The sequence below is a fragment of the Schistocerca cancellata genome, chromosome 2 (genome assembly GCF_023864275.1).
Source record: "Schistocerca cancellata isolate TAMUIC-IGC-003103 chromosome 2, iqSchCanc2.1, whole genome shotgun sequence".
NCBI classification, from domain to species: domain Eukaryota; kingdom Metazoa; phylum Arthropoda; class Insecta; order Orthoptera; family Acrididae; genus Schistocerca; species Schistocerca cancellata.
Genome location: NC_064627.1, coordinates 1,014,243,768 through 1,014,250,963, shown reverse-complemented (window position 1 = coordinate 1,014,250,963; position 7,196 = coordinate 1,014,243,768). Strand labels below are relative to the sequence as shown.

The window sequence follows — 7,196 nt, the reverse complement described above, 5'->3', positions numbered from 1 at the left end:
CCCTCGTTCTGTTTGGGAGTGGAACAGGGAGAGAAGATGCTAGTTGTGGTACGAGGTACCCTCCGCCACGCACCGTATGGTGGATTGCGGAGTATGTATGTAGATGTAGATGTAGACCTTTTGAATAAAGGAACTTAAAATAAATTTGTATCTGGTTGCTGTTTCAACACCATCAGTATTTGAAACTTCCTGGCAGATTAAAACTGTCTGCCCGACCGAGACTCGAACTCGGGACCTTTGCCTTTCGCGGGCAAGTGCTCTACCAACTGAGCTACCGAAGCACGACTCACGACCGGTAATCACAGATTTACTTCTGCCAGTACACAGTTTTAATCTGCCAGGAAGTTTCATATCAGCGCACACTCCGCTGCAGAGTGAAAATCTCATTCTGGAACCATCAGTATTTGTTTTTAAATAAGAGCCACGGTCTCCAACCAAGCCATCATGTAAAAAAAAATTGCAACAATTTAACTATTCTAAATTCGGCCAATAACTACGTGAAATATTGAAACCACGCGGGATTAGCCGAGCGGTCTTAGGCGCTGCAGTCATGGACTATGCGGTTGGTCTCGGCGGAGGTTCGAGTCCTCCCTCGGTCATGGGTGTGTGTGTGTTTGTCCTTAGGATAATTTAGGTTAAGTAATGTGTAAGCTTAGGGACTGATGACCTTTGCAGTTAAGTCCCATAAGATTTCACACACATCTTTTTGAAATATTGAAAATTAAATTTTTGTTGCCACTGGGTGCTTTAGATAGGTAACGGCGTCCCAGGCTGCAGGATAGTTGCTTAGTAATATTGATGTTCTGTTGGCGAGGTTATCAGTGACTGGAAGTTGTCTCGAACTGGAAAGGAGGAGAAAAGGATCCCACGTAGTCTTGATGAAGAGAAACTAAATCTAAGTATAATCACATAAAATCTAAATCACGATTACTAGATTTGAACCGGCCTCCTCTAACACGTTGTTGTACGTCCATCCTTGTGACTGGAGGTTCGAGGGACTTCAGCCTTTCACTTACGTAACAAAATGAAACACCTACAGCCGTCCTTACGATGTTATTTATTACATGGCTACCAGCTCAGTGCTTCAGTAAACTATGTACAGGCCTTAACTGATGGTGAGGGCGTTAACTCCAGTCATATACACGATTCATCAGTGGGTAACATCTTTGAACTGGTTCCGCCGACTACCTGTAACTACCAGTATTTTGTAGATGTTGCCCACTAATGAATGGTGTGTACGATTGGAGTTAACCCCCTCAGCTGCAGTTAAGCCCTGAAGATACTGCACTGAAAGTGATAGCCATATAATAAATAACATTGTAAGGACGTCTGTAGGTGTCCCAGCCTCTTAACACGAGTTGAATGCTAATGGCTGTAGGGCGATCGCAGTGTTTCCGTCTGGACCGTCCTTTGTCTCGCCGTCTGGCGTTGTCTTTCTGTCATTGCCGTCAGCCTTCACTGCTGTTGTGCGTTATCCCTGTGAGCTGGACCTTCTTTCGAGACTTGCCTGCATCTCTTCTATCCTTTCTCACCTCTGGTCGTCAATATAATCAATCGTGTTATCTCCCAAGACCAAATCGAAATTCATTTAAACGCACCTACACTGTAGTTCTACCAGCAGATTCATCTTTTGTATCTTACATCATCCAAACTGGGTGTCTTTCTCTCTTACCGAGAAGTAAAGACGTTCTCTCGAGTCTTCTCCCCACCTCGTACACGTCCACAGCTGTGGCAGTCTAAGACAGCACCATTAGGACAATGGGGTCCTGACGGTAGGTCCGTCACACAATTTTAATCCGTCAAGCAATTTGAAAACATAACACACTCTGTAACAAAGGTTCAGATTTCGATGTCCATTTTTATCTCTATTTATTCTTTTCACTTTACTTTCCCTCCTTACTAGTATTCTCTCTCTGCATATCTTCACTTAGCTTGTAAAACTGCCTCCACAACCCAGATACAAACTTTCGTGCTAATACACAACATTGGACTCCTCTAAACCAAACAAAATATGATAGTATGTCGTAACTAGTATTTCTGCAACTATCCTAGTGCTGGTCCCGAAATATTTCATCTTCAGATTGCACCAATAGCCACAAGGTACATCGCAGGTTACGCTTGTTACTGTGTAAGCACCTGTGTAGCAGGACAAGCAAATAAATATATCGACTGCCCAGTTAATTTAGAATGCGAATTTTCTTCTAAATAAATAATTCTGATTTCGCTACGTAAGAGAAGGGAGCCTATATTCGTTCTTGCTGCGTTCACTTTCCGATGCACATGTACGTATACAAAGAAGCCTCTCCCTTTATTATCAATTTATTTGGCCGCCTAGCTTTCATACTTTTTAGCCATCACAAACTAAAAGGATTTACAAATGTATCAAAGTGACACCTGAAACTCTTCATATACACATTTTAGGGTACTTATTCTTCAATTTGCCTATAGATTAAAATTCTTGTATATACTACTAGATAGAAGCTGACAGATAGCCAGTTGTTTTCATACAGATATTTACTCAGTTCCTTAATTAATTTTAACGACCCTTATTCCTTCAAGATTTTTGTCTTCTGTGCTAGGAACATGAACACATGATTGTATCTTCACGAACAGGGCCAACAGGGCCAGTGGAATGCGGCAAGCAGTAAACAAGAATCGACAGCTCCTTTTAAAAACTCTGCCTTTCTCATAGCGCTTGCCCTGTCCTTTACATCACCGATAGTTACTTCATCTCATTAACAGTAGAATGTCTCCCATGCGCTGTTTCTATTCAAGTAGGCGGAGAAAGATCTATGGCTGAGGCGTTTCTTTCGCAATTGACTCTATTGTATTCCTTGATTTTTCCGGGGTTCACGAATCATGGTTGTCTCTACGTGAATGGCTACAACTTCCCTAGCTTTTACATCTTTTTCTGCCATAAAAGATTTGTTTATTCCTTTATTTTCAGGAGGTAATAGGTGTATGAGAATTTTATGCTGTATGTTACGATGCTAACTGCAGTTCCCGCTAGTCGGTATTTAATTCCGGAATGAAATTTAATCTCTATGAGTTCTACAATTTCACCAGTCTTCCTCGCTATTAAATAGTGGTGTATTAGATCCAGGATGTATTTACTAGTTATTTTGTTGCAATTTCTACAGATAACTGGTTTTAGCGTGTCTATGAGTCGGTGATTGCTACTGCTGAAGCCTCTCTTACCCAAGGACATACGTGGACGACGGCTGACCTCTGCGGTCTCTGCCTTCATTGATTTTGCTAAGTTGGCGTGGTGCCTTTTCTTTATTTTACTCGAATACACGCCGAAATAATTACTGATTCTACAATGTGAATCATACAGCGAGTGTGAAAATTATAAATATATTTGGAACAATACATGGGTGAATGTCTAGGTGCACTATTATTTTCAAAATGCAGTAGTCGATTTTCTGTCGTACTTGATAGGAACCAGTAATTATCGACGCTCTCAGGCGAGAAATAGGCTTGAATCAAACAATTTTTCGGAAAAGAAAGTGTGACAAAATTTTAAGCAGAACATGAAGGAATATCCAGGGGGGGGGGAGGGGGGGGGAAGGGGTGGACTATTATATTATTTATTATTTTCAGCTTACAGTCGCTGATTTTCATGTTTGGTAGCAACGCCGGTAGGTATCTGTAAGCACGTGGTCATCTATTTAATAGAAAAGACGCATAAAGCAGTTATTTACGCTATGCCCTCACAAAGATATTGTTTATTAATTAATCATTCTTCAGAGACGTTCGTTTATAGTTGACATGGAAGCTACTCAGCGACCAGAAATCGCTTGCAGAATATCAAAAACTTCAATCGCAGGTTTCTTACTACACCTTTATATACCATTTTCACTAGCTGTTACTCCATGAGTCGTTCAGATCATCATTACTATACATTTCGTCCGCCGAAAATCTCTCATCAACCCTGCTTTATTTCCCTTCTTTCGTTTTCCTTAACTGCCCATTCCACTGATTTTGCACAGATGTTAATATCTTTGAACATGGCACCCTGTAATATTTCTGGCTTAGGCAGCTCTCATATTAGGCTCCAAGAAGCTGTTCCCAGATCAGTGGAGATGCAAGAAGTATATAGATGACGAAATGTGGTGTGAGGTATCTGTGACAGATGTTAGATTCGGTACCATTCCCGTGAGAAAGACCGCCTGCATAATGCTACTGCTGCTACTGCCCTGTGATTGGCTGCTGTGTTCTGAGCAAGGGCGCCAAAACGTTAATGTATAGTTATTATTATTAGTTGAATTACTCATTGGAATTACTTCACTTTTTATATAAATATCTCTCAACAGCTGACTATCAATCAGTCATTTTAGAATTATTAAAAACAATTTAAATCAAAAACAAAAGACTGAAGAAATTGCAGACGAAACACTTCGGAAGCGTTCGGGTCACGCCTTATCTGGTATGGCGCGCGAAGTGTTTCGGGCTGTTCGTCACTCTGGATTAGGCAGTCGAGAAGAACAGACATGTTGTCTGTCGTAGGATGTGTTTCCAATTTTTATTTAAGTTCCTGTTCGTCACTGCCGGCCGGAGTGGCTGAGCGGTTCTAGGCGCTACAGTCTGGAACCGCGCGACCGCTACGGTCACAGGTTCGAATCCTGCCTCGAGCATGGATGTGTGTGATGTCCTTAGGTTAGTTAGGTTTAAGTAGTTCTAAGTTCTAGGGGACTGATGACCACAGCAGTTAAGTCCCATAGTGCTCAGAGCCATTTGAACCATTTGAGCCTGTTCGTCACTCTGGATTAGGCAGTCGAGATGTACAGTCATGTCGTTTGTGGCAGGATGTGTTTGCCAGTATTCAGTATTAAAAGATTCGCTCCGGTAGTCATGAGGCTCAGACACGTGCCACAAATTAGTGTAAAGATATATTTTCGTAAACATTGTGTTTGATCATGTACTTTGCTGTATCATAAGGTGTTGTATTAAGATCATGTAGTCTTCTCGTGTGGCTGTATGCAAATACGCGAGTGGCATCCCAAAGAAGTGATACATTATTTCAGAACAGAACCTCGCTAAAAGTCAGTTTCAGCCTCAAGATACAGGACCTACGACCTGCTTGCTGTTTCCTGCTCTGGGGACATCAACTTGAAGACAGCAGGTTAGACAACTATAACAGAACCTTCGTATGCCACACAGTGCAGTGGAAACAACTAGGCGCCTCACGTGTACTGCATGCACAGAACAAATGCGCTCAGTGACACGTCATCTGCAGTAATGCAGAGGAGTTAAAGGAGGATGATCGTTATTAATACCAACAATAAATTCATTCTTCCTTTCTCGCCGTAAACCGTATAACGTTGTTGGTTAATTTGCTATGAAAGCGGTACTGATAGACAATAAAAGCGGTTTAAAAGCTGTGAGCTGTCTGGCGAAGTTAACCTTGCATTACTGCGCAACTGTTTCACCAGGTATCCAGTCTAGCTTACCAAATTCCCAACCAGACTAACATTAATTATAATCTTTTGATAGTCGTACGACAACCGGTGATGTATATATATATATATATATATATATATATATATATATATATATATATATTTGGAAATTTATTTTAACATTGATCATTGAAATTTCAGCATATTAAATTTGATTCATAAATAAACTGGTGCCTTATTTAGGATTGTGAAAATGTGAGACTGTAATCTTACGGAACACATCAAATATGGAGCCAAGATTGGGAGACTGCATACAACACTGCATTCATAAAACAACACACAAAGAACGTTGAAACATATGCAAGAGAAAATTAACCACTACCAACCGATTCAATTTTCACCCAAAGAAGTTACGTTCGTAGCACAATCCTGTCCATCATGTAATTACCACACACTGGTATACTAAATTCATATTAACTCTTTGTGAAATCTTCCCGAAAAGAATAGCTGAGGGCTACTTTGATGATTACACCACATGCTTCACGTGGTCAACTTGGTTTACACAAAGAGTGTAACTCCACAATAATTTTGATAATTAAAATAAATTAGATCGAAAAGCAAATTACAAAAGAAAAACCTCGAACTGGTTACTAACGTCTTACTATTAACCTGATGGGTCAAGCTTGTATAAGCACGTGGTAGTGGTCTCACAAAGTACACCCCACGTGGGTTGAACATAAAGAAAAGTTGCTATATTGAAAAATATTGTCAAGACGAGATGTTATAATCTCACGCACACTCGCATTTAAGATTGATGATCTTAGTTAGAGTTACTGATCAACACGTGGTTCCACTTTACTCACAAAGTAGTGACAAAGCAACTACTGGAAAATATTCTGAACATCACACTCGAAATACACTGCGTTGCAATTTAAGATCACATTAGACATTTTAGAGCTAAACCTGAAATAAAGGTGATTAAATTTTCAGTTAGGCTGAACTTAAGAAATTCATTGTCCTACGGACTTAGCAGACACGCGCTTAGCCAGAGATCTTACCACTTCAGACGATCGCCACGGACAGACTGACGTGGTCCCTTCCTGAGGGGTGGCTCACAAATACAAACGGAAGTGGCCAGAGGGGCAGCTTCCTATACCAACATGACAAGGGACAGACAGGACCATACTAAGGATAGAAACCTCTTTGCTTTTAGAAAGCGTAGCTACCTGTTCCGACGTTGGTCCTACTGTTCTCTAGCAGACAGGCTTGTCTGCTACCCTCAAGCATGCAACTAGAAATACGTTTGCTCATTCATCCTCTCACACAGAAGGGAAGGGGGATGACAGTATCGTATCATATACAGTAAATAAAAGAAAGCGGATGTAGGTTCCATATAAGACTGTGTGACATGCATTACATATAAACTGTGTTTTAAAGTGTAGTAGTGTGACAGATCGTTCTTGTTTATGTGTAAAAGTAACACGTTCCACTACTCAGTCTCCTTCCAGATAGTCAGAAACGCCACAGTAAATTTAGAAGAGGAATTTATGCCGTAAATGACAACAGATTTAAGAAATTAACATGAAAGGAATCCAACAGACACCTTTCAACCGTACAATTAAAAATCTACGTGTACAACACAACATAGACAGATTTACATATTTCAGGTAAGATAAGTGGCTTACATTAATCAAAAAATAAAAAAGATGGAAATAAACACGACAGGAAAAATTACTTCTTACACTCAGTTGAGGTGTTCCATCGGGTTCAGATCAGGCGAATTTAGAGCCATGA

General features: G+C 40.5%; 1 non-coding gene across 1 annotated transcript; it reads right to left on the bottom strand.

Annotated features, from left to right (window-relative positions):
- Positions 1–207: 207 nt before the first annotated feature.
- On the bottom strand, positions 208–282 carry Trnas-cga (transfer RNA serine (anticodon CGA)). Its single transcript has one exon. It is a non-coding gene; the product is annotated as a tRNA-Ser (tRNA).
- Positions 283–7,196: the final 6,914 nt, after the last annotated feature.